The sequence below is a fragment of the Macrobrachium nipponense genome, chromosome 12 (assembly GCF_015104395.2).
Source record: "Macrobrachium nipponense isolate FS-2020 chromosome 12, ASM1510439v2, whole genome shotgun sequence".
Lineage (NCBI taxonomy): Eukaryota > Metazoa > Arthropoda > Malacostraca > Decapoda > Palaemonidae > Macrobrachium > Macrobrachium nipponense.
The window spans coordinates 5,190,198-5,204,949 of NC_087205.1; the positions used below are offsets into that span (position 1 = coordinate 5,190,198).

Consider the following 14,752-nt stretch of genomic DNA (forward strand, 5'->3'; position numbering starts at 1 on the left):
ATTTAAAATACAAATTTCATTATTCTCGAGCTAAGATAGTCAACAGTACTCGTCCCAAGCTGCTCTCTCAAGCTATTCTCGTCCTAAGCTGCTATCTCAAGCTATTCAAGTTACTCTCATCCTCTCTCTCCTCTCTCTCTCTCTCTCTCTCTCGTCTCTCTCTCTCGTTCTCACTCCTCTCTCTCTCTCTCTCTCTCTCTCTCCTCTCTCAATGAAGTATGAATTACTGTATCATAATATCATAAACTATTATGTACAAAGTTAATAATAATAATAATTCCATTAATAAATTAGTTTCTTTTAGCAACTTAAATTGTTTTCCTAAATAATTCTTTCGGTAATAAACGTCCATTAGCTGATTCTAAACATAAACAAAAGACAAAACTAGATTTTTATTGCTGTATTTTGCTGTTTATACATTAATATTATAGTTGGGTGCTGTAATCATTACAGTAAATCATGTTTTTTTATCATAAATATGTTCATTCACGAAATAGATATACTATGTACTTTTAGTTTGGTGCAGCAGCCAAATCGTGAAAACAGAAGGAATTGTTAGGTAATTATAATTTTGTTTGCTGATCTGATGCAGGGGAATTTGAAGATAGGCAAGAATAACTTTGAAACTGTCTTGAATTTAGTATAAGGTGATAGTTGAAGAAATATTTGGTGCTTGAACTAAAGTAGGCAGTTATAAACATTGAAATAGTGGTCTTGGGTGGGTTAATTATTAAAGTAGGTGGTTTAAAGCAATTTTCAGGGGGGGTACCAGGATAACACGGGTATTTACTTATCACGGGGGGTTCTGGGCCCTATCCCCCGTGATTAACGAGGCTCTACTGTAAAACCCTTTTTACCTTATATATTATTGTCATATATTCATAATAAAACGTAAATCTTATATATTACTGGCATATCTTCATAATAAAAAGCCTCTTCAAAGAATAATTCCTTGGGGAATGCATTTTTCAAAAGTAATTACTGTTTTCTTCTTTTCATGACTAAATGCATTTTTAGGATAAACTCATTTACATTTAAATTTTCAAATACTATGAATGTAAATAGCAAAATCTCTCTCTCTCTTCGCCTCTCTATCTCTCTCTCTCTCTCTCTCTCTCTATCTCTATCTCTCTCTCTTCTCTCTACTTCTCTCTCTCTTCTCTCTCCTCTCTCTCTCTCTCTCATCACTTCTAGAAAAAACTATAATACTGATCTATTATTATCGTAATAAAAGAACAAGATGGTCCCCGACATTTCTAGATGCATGTGTTGCCATATTTTTATTCTTTGTGATTTACGAAACTGTGCTTCAATACAACTTTTATAGTTGACTCAATGATTATCACATATTATAACATGATGAAGGGGAAATTGAAGATAGGAAAGAATAACTTTGAAACTGTCTTGAATTTAGTTTAAGGTGATAATTGAAGACATATTTGGTGCTTGAACTAAAGTAGGCAGTTATAAACATTGAAATGGTGGTCTTGGGTGGGTTAATTATTAAAGTAGACAGTTTAAAGCAATTTTTAGCGGGGGTACCAGGATAACACAGGTATTTACTTATCACGGGGGGTTCTGGGCCCTATTCCCCGCGATTAACGAGGCCCTACTGTAGTAGCAATAAACAAATGGCAAGTGAGATCATTTCTGCTCTCTTGCAAATTTTTTGGCTACTTAGATAGAGCAGTTTCGACTCCCTTGAAGAGTCTGTGCATGCCTTAACCAAGGCAGTTGTCAAGCTAGGGAACATTTGTGTTCTTTTTGGCTTCCTCGGTCTCTTTGACAAAGAAGTCTGATGTTATTGCACGTCCCACCTTACATTCTTTGCTGGATGCTTCAGCATTAGGTATGATAGCGCAAGAGAATGATAAGTTGAAACCAGATCTTTGTTGCATCACTCACACATTTAGGCATATACAACCTTTACAGCAGCCACTTCTGTTAATATGATGCATCAAGCCCCTGTCCCCTGGAGGAGGGAGGTTCAGCTTCTTTTATTCAGTTTGGCAGGATCTGGAGGCAGAGCCTTGGGTGGTGGAAGTAATGTAAGAGGGATACAGCGTCCTGTTTCTTCCCAGCATCCTCTAGCCAGTTCTTCTTCAGAGTTTCCCTCTTATCTTCACAATGAGAAGTTCCAGATCTTGCAAGAGGAAGTAGACACTCTTGGGCTAAAAGGACATGATGGATTCTTACTTCCATGTATACCAATTCACCAAATTTCAAAGAAACATGTGCAGTTTGTTTGTCAGGGCAGGGTGTACCAGTTTTGGGCAGTGTACTTTTGTCTGAGTTCAGCTCATCAAGTTTTAGAAGAGCCTTATTGCAGTTGGGCAAGTGAGCTCACGTTAGGCATTCAGCTGTGTCTCTACCTGGACGATTGGCTGATTCTAGCGTCCAGTTTAGAGAGGAGTCTGAGGGCAAGAGATACTCTTTTAAGGTTGACAAGTATGTTTGGAATACTGATAAGTGTTTCAAAAATTCCCATCTAATATGAGAACCTTGGTTACCTGAGTAGCTTCTGGACCCCCAGAGTTTCTTGATTCTACGAAGGAGAAATGCATAGACAACTTCCTTTTAATTGTAGAAAAATATCTATCCTTCACAACCTTGACAACCAAGAATGGTTGTCCCTGTTAAGGCACATGGCATCACTAGAGAAGCTGGTTCTGGGTGCCAGGCTGAGAATGAGGCCAATTCTTTTCTTTCTTTACAGGAACTGGAACTGAGAAGTTCAGCCTGAATCCATTTAAATTCAGGTTTCAAGGGAGTTGAGAGGACCCTCTGAGATGGTGGAACCATTGACCTTGACTTTTGTCAGGAATGTGTCCCCAGTTGAAGAGCCCAGACCTCACATTATATTCTTATACATCATCAGAATGTTGAGGAACAGTTGCAGGCATTTAGCCAGGGTTTGGTCCATAGAGGAATGAGAATTCCAGATCTTTCAGTTAAAGATGTTGGCAGTGTGGAAGGCCCTGCTAGCTTTAGGGGATCTAGTATTGACCAAAAAGGTAGCACTCTTTTCAGACAGTTCAACAGTACAGTAGACCCTTGACTCACGAACGCATTGACCCACGTACAACTCGATCCCCGACCAAAATTATAGGTAAAATTTCACCCTTGACCTACGAACTAACTTTGAGATACGAACAAAAAAAAATGCGGAAAATAAAAATTCTGTTTGGGTCATGAACTAATTTTGAGACATGAACATTTGAAAAATGCTGGAAATTTCTGGAAAATAACAATTCACTTTGTTTCACAAACTAATTTTTAGACACAAACATTTGAAAAATGCGCGAAATCGCCCAGCACACGTGAGAGCGTTTGAGTTGCCATGGGAACAGCCATCCTCCAGCCGCCCACGCACGGCGTCACCCACGCATCGCTCTTTGTCTCATCTCATTGTGTACAAGACGTTCGTCAATTCGCTTAGCATTTTTTGCGCTAAAACTTGTGATTTTCTTCATAATGGGCCCTAAGAAAGTGAAGAGTGGTGGTGAAAGTAAGAAAGTGAAGAGTGATGGTGAGAAGAGGGTGCAGAGGAAGATAACCATTGAAATAAAGAAAGAAATTATAGAAAAGTTTGAACGTGGTGTTCGCGTGACCGATATCGCAAGTGAGTACAAGATGGCCAAGTCGACAATTTCGACAATTTTGAAAAACAAGGATGCCATTAAAGAAGCAAATGTTGCGAAGGGAGTGACAGTACTAACCAAGATGAGATCGCAAACCCTCGAAGAGGCAGAAAAAATAATTTTGAAGTGGGTACATGAGAAACAGATGGCAGGTGATAGTGTAAACGAGCCGATCATCTGCGAGAAAGCTCGGCAAGTGTATCAGAGTTTGCTGAAGGAAACTCCTTCTACTAGTGCCACGCCAGATGATTTTAAGGCTAGTAAAGGGTGGTTTGATAACTTCAAGAAAAGAACTGGAATTCACTCTGTAATTAGGCATGGTGAGGCTGCTAGCGCAGACAAGGCTGCTGCTGAGGCATTCGTGACTGAGTTTGCCGAGTTCGTGGAGGCCGAAGGATACGTCGCTCAACAGATTTTCAATTGTGATGAAACGGGCCTCTTCTGGAAGAAGATGCCCAACAGGACATTTATCACCCAAGAAGAGAAGGCGCTCCCAGGCCACAAGCCAATGAAGGATAGGCTTACGCTTTTGTTATGCTCAAACGCAAGTGGCGACTTGAAACTAAAGCCGCTACTTGTCTACCATTCAAATAACCCGCGTGCCTTTAAGCAGCACAACGTTAATAAGGCCAGACTGCCTGTAATGTGGAGGGCCAATACAAAAGCATGGGTGACACGGAACTTGTTTATGGAGTGGATTGATGAAGTGTTTGCGCCGACCGTGAGTCAGTACCTAACAGAGAACAAGCTACCCCTGCGGTGCCTTCTGATCATGGATAATGCCCCGGCACACCCTTCGTACTTGGTTGGCTGACTGCAGTGAACATGACTTCATTCAGTTCAAGTTCCTTCCACCCAACACGACCTCTGTTCTCCAGCCCATGGACCAACAAGTCATTAGCAATTTTAAGAAATTATATACGAAGGCGCTCTTCTCCAGATGTTTCCGTGTAACTGAAGAGACAAAATTAACCTTAAAAGAATTTTGGAAGAAGCACTTTAATGTTTTTCACTGCATAACCCTCATTGATAACGCATGGACTGAAGTTACGTACCGCACATTAAATTCTGCGTGGCGGAAACTTTGGCCCCAGTGCGTAACTGTCCGTGACTTTGAGGGCTTCGATGCAGAGATTGTGCAAGAAATTGTGTCCATGGGCAACAGTATGGGTCTACAAGTCAACGACGAAGATGTTGAAGAATTGGTCGCTGAACATTCAGAAGATTTGACTGCGGACGAACTTGTTCAACTCCACAAAGAGCAGCAGGAGCAACTTGCTCGGGAGCAATCAACTGACGAAGAGGAGGCTGGGGAGGAAGTTACAGATGTCAGCAGTGATGTGATAAAAGCCGCATTGGAAAAGTGGAATGATGTCCAGTGCTTCCTTGAATTGTATCATCCGGACAAAATTGTTATGAACAGGATCGTGAATATGCTCAATGAAAATTTAATGAGCCATTTCAGAAAAGTTATGCAAGGAAGGAAAAGGCAACAGACATTGGATAAGTTTGTGATTAAACGTTCACCAAAAAAACCTAGAAGAGTTGAATCTCCGGAACGAGATCTCCCCGACCTGGATGGGGGAGGGTCTCCTTCCGCACAATAACCTCCTCCCCACCCACCACCCTCCTCTTCTCTTGTCCGTCAAGCCAGAAGTCTCGCCTGTCATAGTAAGTGTTCACTTTACAAACGTTTTTATAGTGTTAGTTTACCATTTTAAATTATATTATTAGATATATTAAGGTTTTTTACACTGACTTTTACATTATCTGTGTAAAATAAGGCAAAATATACATAATATATATTGGTTCGTAGGGGTCGAGAACCAATTAATATTATTCCCATTAAACCTTATGGGGAAATTAGCTCCGAGTCACGAACAATTTGGAACACGACCAAGGTCTAGGAACGGATTGTGTTCGTGAGTCAAGGGTCTACTGTATTGGCATAGCTTAGCAATCAACGAGACAGTCAGAAGCTTTGTTCTGTTTTTCTAGTTGCTTTCTCACTTGGAAAGGAAGATCCTTCTGTTACCTGAGTTTTAGCCGGAAAAAATAGACATTGTGGCAGACCAACTGAGCAGGAAGGGTCAGATTCTGTCTTTTAAATGGACCTTGCATCCAGAAGTCTGTAAGACGTGGAAGCTGTGGGTCACTCCTCTAATGGACATGTTTACCACCAGGTCCAATAATTGCTTCCTACCAGTGTACTGCTCTCCAGTTCAGGATCCTCAGGCTAGTAGATAGTCCAAACCTTCCACCAAGGAAAGGTCTCAAACAGCTAGGAGGTATGAAGTTTCACGGAAACCTTCTCATGCTTCAGCTGACCTCATGGAGAGACTCTTACCTTCTCTTACCAGCAAGAGGTTTTTCAAAAGAATGCAGAAAGTCTATCCTGTACTCCAAAAGGGAGTCGACTAATAAACTGTATCAAAGACAGTGGGTAGTATATGTATAGGGCTTGGTGCACCGCTAGAAGGCTTTCCTGCACCCACACCTCTGTGAATATCATTAAATTTTTACTCTACTTATGCTACAACAAACTTTTTTTCAGTCCCAGCCATTAAAGAATATCAATCCATGTTAGCTTCTGTATTGAGGCATAGTATAATGTCCTTGATATTTCGTCTAGCATAGATGTTATGGAGGCCATCCGCTACTTCCAGTTGATATTTCAAAGTCCCTAAATTAACCCCTAGGCTGGAATTTGGATGTGGTGCTTCATATTTATGCATGCCCCCATTCAAGCCCTTAAGGATTTCACAGTGAAGACTGTTTTTGTTACCTTGGCTTTAACTCGAGTAGTCCTTTCTTTTCTACCCCTTTTCAAGGTCAAGAATGATTTTAAGTCTCATCCTCAGCCTTGCATGATTCCCATTCTGTCCTCTTTGATACCAAATGGGGGAAGAATCTTCCTTATGTCCAGTCAGAGCGCTGTGAATATTTGCGAAGACCTAGGGAAATCAGGCAGAATGTCATCAACCTTTTTTTTGCAGTCCTGGGAAACCTGACTTACCCTTGCCAAAGAATGATATAGTTTGTCTGTTCAAGGTTCTCGTCAGAAAAGTTTGTGCAATCTAGACTTGACACTTTCACCATCAGCTCAAAGTAAGATTCCATGATGTGCGAGAGGTAGCCACCACTTTCTTTCTCTGAAGAAAGTTGTCAGTGTGGTGCCATGGAGGTGTAACTTCTTATTTGCCTCATGCAGTTTGCGATATCCAATGTGAATTGTACAGAGCACTTTCACTCCTCATTATGGCAGGGGAACTCGTGTCCTGAACAATTAAGATAGCTTGTAATCTAACCTTTCCTATTTAATTAGAAACTGTCAAATTTTGGGGGTATGAAGGTACCTATGTTGGATAAGGGCAGAGCCTTCATTCTTTTACAGTCATTGCTCTGCTGGCCTAGGTACAAGGCATTGTGTTCCACTTGCAATGGAGTGTGGGTGATATCCTTAGCAAGGAACCTCCAACATTGTTCAGAGGTCTTCCTACCCAATGAATTAGTCTTCGCTTGGCGATAGTACCAGCAGTGCCTTATTTCTGGTGGAATACAGTGGAACCTCGGTTTTCATACATAATCCGTTCCAGAACCTCCCACGAAAACCGAAACATATGAAAACCGAAACAATAATTTCCATAAGGAATAATGAAAATTGTTAATGCATTCCAGACCCCCAAAAATAATAAGAAAAAATGCATTTTGTTCATGAAACTTACCTGTCAGATATATATATAGCTGTATTTTTCCGAATCCGACAGAAATTTAAACACTTACGACACACGCAGTGGGAGTCAGGTGGTTAGTACCCATTCCCGCCGCTGGGAGGCGGGTATCAGGAATCATTCCCATTTTCTATTCATAATTTTTCTGTCGCCGGTGCTGAAAACACCTGTTTTCAGTACCTCCGTCTTAGGATTTTGGAAACTTCATTGCCGCTAAGTATCCTAATTGTCTTTTGATTTATTTACTTGGATTTGTGGCTAGGCATACGCTATCTTAAATTGATTTGAATTTGATTCATTTTTGCATAAAATATCTGAATCTAGTTAGGCTAGTTTCAGACGGGGTTGTCTGCAAAGATAGGGTGTGGCTACCGAAAGCTTCGGTAGATTCGCACTTGGTATGTACGAGGGGTATGGGTCTTGCTTCTTTGTTGAGATTTGTCATGTAAGGAGTGTGAGACTTTGTCTATTCCGTAAGGAAGACGTATGATTCGTATGTACGCAATTAATCAGTAAACATGTCTAATTCCGTAAGGAAGACGTATGATTCGTATGTACGCAATTAATCAGTAACAAAAGTCAGGGTAGTGAACCTGCTAACCTTCCTGTAGACTTTATTTTGCATAACCCTGTAGTATGGCTACGGGCTATGTATATGTCTACGAGAGATGCTCGCTCTCCTTCATTGCTGTGACGTGCTACTTCTGTAATTGTTACTCCTAACCCTGCAGTGTTGCCTTCGGGCCCTAAGCAGTGTCTGTAGAGAAATTGCCCTTTCTCTGATACTCCTTCGATTCGTAACTTAGAATCGAAAGTGCTTGCTTTAGAGAGTAAAAGTGAAGTGCAGAAGTGCAGTGATACCCCTTGTGTAGTGGAGGGTGCGTCAGATCGGCCTCGTTTCGCCTCTAGGCCGGGACCTCTGCTTGACTCCCAGAACCAGGGAGAGAGCATGTCGAAAGCCGAAGGAGGGTTACGAGGAACCCCCACACCGATCTGGCGTGCCTTCGGCAGTTTCTGATGAAAATCCCCAGACTGCCTAAGTGCGTGCACGTGCACGAATCCTGAAGGATTGCTTCTCGTCCTCCGAAGCGTCCTCCCCGCGCAGGGGTTGGAGCTTTCGGATGGACTCGCGCCCTCTAAATAGAAGCTTTATAGAAGAGGACGCTTCACGTCCTCTCTCTCTCTCTCTCGTTATGCGTTTCAGTGAGAAGTAAGAAGGCGAACGTCGCCTGAACTCGTGTCCGTCTTTCCACCGAGAAATACGTAAAAGAAGTCATAGTAGCAGTAAGCTTTTGAGAGCGGACGCCCAAGCCAGGGGCGCGCGGGTGCACGCCAAGCGCGCGCCAGTGGACGCCGAGCGTGCGCGCCAGTGGACGCCGAGCGCGCTCCAGTGGACGCCGAGCGCGCTCCAGTGGACGCCGAGCGCGCTCCAGTGGACGCCGAGCGTGCACCAGCGCACGCCAGGTGTGTCGCCTGGCTGAACGTTTCTGTTGAACTCTTCAAGCTCTTGTTTCAGATTTGGGCTTAAAGAATTTTTACCTCTACCTTCGATGATACCTTCTACCTCACCTGCAAAGAATGTGAAGTAGGCAGTGCTTCGGAGTAAGCTTAAAGTGAACAGACAACTTCTTCTTCGAAACCCAGCAAGACATCGGGTTTCGTGAATTCAAGAGGTCTCTGTCAATTAATATTGCGTTTCGCATAGGTGGATGGAGTTAAGGAAAGCTCAAGGGAAATTCTCGTTTGCTCTACCGCAAGCTTTGCCATTCTGCCAATAAATTTAAGTTGCCACTACCGCAGTCAAGACTTTGCGATAAGGCAGTTACGGGTTATAAAGGCTCGATGTCCTGCACGTCAGGAATCTCGGCAACGTTCAGTAGGATTCTTGCAAAGGCACTCATCAAAAGTACGCTCTTCAGGAAAGCGCAAGACAGGACTGCCTTTGCCATACTGCCAATAAATTTTAAGCTTTAGCAGGCATTAGTTGTGATACGGGAGAGGAAGCTGGTTGGAGAGTTTCTTCCTCTTCCCAGGATAATTTTGCCAGCTTTTTAGCCCATCTGAAAGGGCTTTTCAGATGATAGATTTTGTTAGTTCCTAGTCGGGACTACGCTGCCGAATTGAACATCGTCGTTCTACCTGACGTAAGCCCAGTCTCTTAACAGGATTCTTGCCCCTTCCTCGTTTGAGACGGGAATCGGAAAATAAAATGCTCGACTTCCTGGATTACGTTTTGTCAATTCAGTGACTTTCCCCCATTGACAATATACTATCGTTTTGTCAAGTAAGTGGGTATCCCCTCATTGACAAAATATCTCTTTGTCCCGTAAATGGGTTAGTTCTCATTGACAAACATCTCATTAACTTGATATTGCGTAAGCGAATAAGCTCTTATTGACAAGATTCGGAAGAGCTCTCATTCGTCATTCGCAGACTCGTACAAGAAATAGACTTGTAGACTACGTCAATGAACCCTTATGTCCAATAACATAAGAAGCTTTAGCTGAACCTGCTTCGATTCTCCTAAGTTTTGTTCATGAAACTTGCCTGTCAGATATGTATGTAGCTGTATTTCCGAATTCAGCTATATATATGTCTGCCAGGTAAGTATGAACAAACTTTATTGTGATATAATTTCATATTTTGCCTTGCGTTATTTTATTTCTGGTTGGTTAAGTCATATACGCTTGCTGTAGTTACCTCTTCGGATGGCAACCGAGAGGTCTATGGTCCATTTTAAGGACATTTAATCGTTACTCCCTGCAGCCTTCCAGGAGTTTCCGATTTATCTTTTACCGTTGTATGGTAGTGTTCTGACGACACAAACGCATCTATATATTTAGCGTTTTCTGTTTCGCTTAAATATACCAGCTTGAGAGTCTCTTTATGCTAAAAATAACGGACCTTTTTCTTCATAGAATAGGGTAGCTGGCAACCCAGGCATAAAGTTAAGAGACGACTATGACGGACGATCGTAAGCTGCTGCTGTCACTGTCTTCTCCTCCAGTCCAAACGAGCCAGTACCAACTCGTTCGCTGTCATGCGCGGTAGGTTAAGTCTCTCTCTCCTGCGGGATTGACTGACTAACCGTATCTCTGTGCTGGCAGTTACGTCTCTCTCTCTCTCCTGCGGGATTGACTGACGAACTGTATCTCTGCCCTACAATCACGGACTTTAGCCTAAGATTGATGGGATTTCTTACATGAATGAATAAACATTGCATTCGTTTGGCCTTAATATGTTCTACAGAGATATCTTACTCCTTTCGGTGCTCGTTACCGCACGGTATAGGACTACGAGTCTACCACAACATTGCACTATTATATGCTCTCTTGCTTAGGCAAAGCGCAGCCTTATTAGGGAAGTAAACATACTGTGTGAGGGAATGGATGAGCTTGCTGGGGACCATTTCCTTCCTAAAGAAGTTTGTTTCCCTGAATAGACTGCAATTCAGACCTCTACAGTTTTTTCCTACCGGGAAACTGAAATTTTATTAAAGATCTAGGAATGATTCTGAACATCTCTCGGTGCGTTAAGTATCTCTTGAGGTGATAGAAAGAAGGTGCCGGACATCTGGAGAGGGTTTCAGATGTCCTGGATCATAATCTGAAAGAAGTGGAAGCAATTCAGTCGTCCCTCCAGTCCTCGAAACGAGTTTTTGGAACCATGGTCCATATCAACTCTGATCTTCCACAGCTCTCTCATATCTTAGGAAGTATCTTCTCTCGGTCCCGGTTCGGGTTTACGAGAAAGAGCCTATTATAACAACAGGCGTAGAATGGAACGATCCTCTAGAGTCTAGAGGTTCGTTACAGGATTGCAAAAGTCCGTTCGAATCGTCTCGATCGAAGGCAGCAACTTCTGACTTCCGAGTGGAATCTTTCTTTAGAAGTATGTTGAGAGTTGTGGAGACTTTAGGGACGTCCTTTCATTCATCTCTTCGCTAGGTTGAGGACGAAGAGGCTTCTTCTTCTCTGCTCCCTTATTCTCGATCCGGGAGCGGTAACATTAAACGCCATCCTTATGATATTGAACGGGGATGGATGTTTAGTCTCTTTTCCCCTTTTTCAATCGCTTAGGAAATGTAATAAGATGAATTATATCATCACAGGGAGCGACAATGACGCTAATCGCCCCATGTTGGCCTTCAAGACCCTAGATTCACAGAGGTCACGTCCTTCCAAGGACCTTTTCCGAGAGAGTCGGTCTCCTTTAACACGAAAGGTACCTATAACCTCTCCGCTCTGAGTCTGACTACGTTCAGACTATCGAGATGTTGACAGCATAAGATTGCAGTCTTCCCTTTCCGTTTGAAGAATGGGATAAGCTGGCAGTCACAACTATTAAAGAATACGCAAATATGTTGTTGACGGCCTTTGGGCTCAGAGATTTGCTTCTGTCAAACAACAAAGCCCTTCACGATCTTTGAGTTCTGTGAAATCTCGAAACTCGCTCACCATCTACTTTTTGTCTTACCTGTTTTCTCGGAGTCAGACACTCGTGCGAGATCAGGAGACATATAGTAGCCCTGAGTTTCTTGTTGACGAAGTCGGTTGCGTTTATACACCCCCGATGATCGTTTAACATGAGACCAGGTTGGACTGTCAGGCATTCGTCCTTCGGGACTGAATCGCCTTTTTGCTCCTCGCTCCTTTCTCCTGGCACCAGAAGCTCGAGTCAGGAGTGGCTCAGGAGTTGATTCGCTAACGACGTTGGGTTGCGTTGATACACCCCCCAAGGTTTGCTTAGCTTGAATCGCCCAGGCAGTCCAGACACTCATCCTTCAGCGAAGAATAGTGCCTTATGGTCTTCAGGGTACAGCCTTGCTGTCCTTGATTCGTCTGACTGGTCAACTGGTCGGTCACCTGACGTTAGTACAGACGGACTGACTGTGCATGTCCAGATCGAAGCTTTCAAGATGGAACTTAGACATAGTCTGAAGTTCTTGATGTCAAAGCATTCGAACATCTCCTACCTGTTAACTTCTTGCATGTGATCAGGAAGGCATTTTTCTAACCCCCTAGATACGACAAAGAGGGTCAGTGAGATTTTTAGCCATCGTCACAAGTTTTGGCTTTAGAGAACACAAGGCGGTGTGCTCTCTAAGCTTTTCGTTATGGCCTAAGAATGGAAACCCGTTTTGTCCTTGGGCCAGGAGCTTGGAAGCAAGGATGGCACAAGTTAGGGGGCAGGAGCCAGAGAGAGTCCTGTGCCCTGTCAGGTCTCTCAAGTTTTATCTACATAAAACTCAAGAAAGTCGAAGTCGTACGGACAATCTGCAGTGTTCCGAAAAGACCAGACTTGCCCATATCGAAGAACACCCTGGCTTTATTGTTAAGGAGGTCTTTCAAAAAAGCTCCTTCTTTGTGTTTGCACAAAGATTTGAAATCTTTTGATTTGAATGCTCACGAGGTGAGGGCGCGGCCTCGGAAGCATTTCAACAGAGCATGGCACTCAGCAACATCCTGAGTACCATGTTTTAGCGAAGCAACTCTGTGTTCAATTCACACTCCCTGCGAGATGTGAAGATGGCATATGAGATCTGCTGCTCGCTAGGGCCATACGTGTCTGCAGACACAATCTTGGGGGCAAGAAGTACCACTCATCCTATCCTGTAGAAAATGGTTAGGAAGAGCTCTTATTTTAGTAGTTGAGTCGCCGACAACGGTGACTTCTTAACTCTTAAGCCTTAGTTAACACACCTTAATTTGGCTAGGTGGGTCAGGTGGTGATATATATTTTTATATATATATTTATTTTACTTCTTAGCCCTCATGGTATGGTCAATATGGTCTAGTCACGTCGTGGTCTCGCCCCTGTTGACAGATCATCTGGAGTACACCAGCTATATAGGTCTCTACCTCGCTGGCAACTCTAGTAGCACAAGCAGACTTACGCGGCAGTAACCACGAAGTCAGCTATGCTAACAGGTAAGGAATCAAGATATCAATTATCTGCATATATATGTTTCCTAAAATCTTCTATTCTGTCTACTCCCACCACCAAAGGTGGGATTCAGCTATATATATATCTGACAGGTAAGTTTCATGAACAAAATGATATTGTAATGATACAATTAAGTTTGTTCATACTTACCTGGCAGATATATATATAGCTGTATTTTTCCGAATCCGACAGAAATTTAAACACTTACGACACACGCAGTGGGAGTCAGGTGGTTAGTACCCATTCCCGCCGCTGGGAGGCGGGTATCAGGAATCATTCCCATTTTCTATTCATAATTTTTATTTCCACTGTCTCCTGAGGGGAGGTGGGTGGGTACTTGATTATATATATCTGCCAGGTAAGTATGAACAAACTTAATTGTATCATTACAATATCATTTTATAGAGAATAAACACAGTTTTTCATACAGAAAACAATGAGAAATAAATATGAATGACTAATGAAATGAGTAAATGAACATTTAACATCACTCTTACCATTATGGAAAAGACCTGTTAACGTATGGAAGACGGAGAGGAGGGGAGAGGGAGGAGAGGTTATTGTTTGGAAGGGGAGTCTCCCTCCAGAAGGACTTCAGGTGTCAAGGACCTGTCTGGGGTTACTTCTCTTTGTTTTTTACTTGCACTATCTGAGGTTACTTCCCCACTTCGTTTTTTACTGGCTCTAGGACCAGCTTGAGAGTTACTGGACCCCTGTCGCGCAACAAAACTGTCCAGAGACATTTGTATCTTGCGTTTCTTTAAAATTTGCTTAAAGTTAAACATGACATTGTCATTAAACATGTTGGAGACATGGATTACAACTTTTGTTGGGATTATAATTCTCCACAAAATTTTTTACATCATTCCACCATGTCCTTAATCCCTGAAGTAGGCAACGTTGTGTATGCCCAGTCATTTTCTGAATTTTTCAAACCAGCCTCTGGTGGCCTTAAATTCACTAACAGCAGTACTTGTAGGCATTTTCTCACTGAGATCAGTATACAACTTCCTCCAACACTTTGCTGCGAATTCTTTCTTGAATTCTATAGTGTTTCTTACCTTTTTTACACAAGTGCTTAGCACTTACTTTCTTTGGCCCCATGATGGCATATTTAGCAGTTGCACTCGAATAAAAAAAGACAAAAAGCACAAAAACAATGAACACAAAAGCAGAATTGGGCACGAAAGAAGAAGGGATGCTTTGTTTTGGCGCTGTATACAGCATATGGATCGTTTCCGAGTGTACGAAAACCGAGGAAATGTACGATAACCGAGACAAAATTTCTTATAAAAAAAATTCTACAAAAACCAAAAAAAGAGAGGTGTACAAAAGTGGGGGTTTGACTGGGTTATGGTTTTTTTGAGGGTTATTAAATTTGTCCTCACACCTTTCCCACCTCCTTTGCTCAATGTGGGGATCAGCCATCATGTA

The 14,752-nt window shown here is 42.5% G+C and overlaps 1 protein-coding gene across 2 annotated transcripts in view; it reads left to right on the forward strand.

The window, feature by feature from the left end:
• LOC135224315 (protein mono-ADP-ribosyltransferase PARP3-like) overlaps positions 1–14,752 on the forward strand; it is a 123,942-nt gene that overhangs the window by 53,830 nt on the left and 55,360 nt on the right. The gene's annotated exons all lie outside the window — the stretch shown is intronic.